The following is a 485-nucleotide window of genomic DNA, read 5'->3' as shown; positions in this document are numbered from 1 at the left end:
GCGGGGTCCGGGATGATGAGGCGACTGCTCGGGGAACGTGACGACTCCTAATTGTCTAATTCCCGGGCGCGATGCGCGAATTGATTGGCAATCCCCGCGTGCGTCTGTGTCGGTACCTGTGCGTGAGCACGCGTGTACGCGCGCGCGCACCTTTCCTCCTCGTCTCCCTCGTCGCGTCGTCGCGTCGTCGTGGCTACGCGCCTGTTTGACGAGATAATGACGTTGTCGGGATACCTTGGTCGAGCTGCTGCAACGAGCAGGATCATTTTTTCTGCGGAAATTTCGCGATCTCTGGACTCGCACGTAGGAGGGTGTACGTACGAGGCAGGGGTGGCTCGCGTTGTACCAGGCTACGATAGACGACGGTATCGAACGGTCGGTGATTGATGGAAATTGGAAGTTTGATTGGCAGGTTTTTGACGCGCTTGTTGTGGATTCCCAACTGACTGGCCGTTGAAGACGGGAAATGACGGACCGAGTACAGC

This window comes from Bombus impatiens, unplaced genomic scaffold (genome assembly GCF_000188095.3).
Source record: "Bombus impatiens unplaced genomic scaffold, BIMP_2.2 scf_0377, whole genome shotgun sequence".
Classification (NCBI taxonomy): domain Eukaryota; kingdom Metazoa; phylum Arthropoda; class Insecta; order Hymenoptera; family Apidae; genus Bombus; species Bombus impatiens.
The sequence above is the reverse complement of the archived record's forward strand: the minus strand, read 5'-3'. Positions refer to the sequence as shown.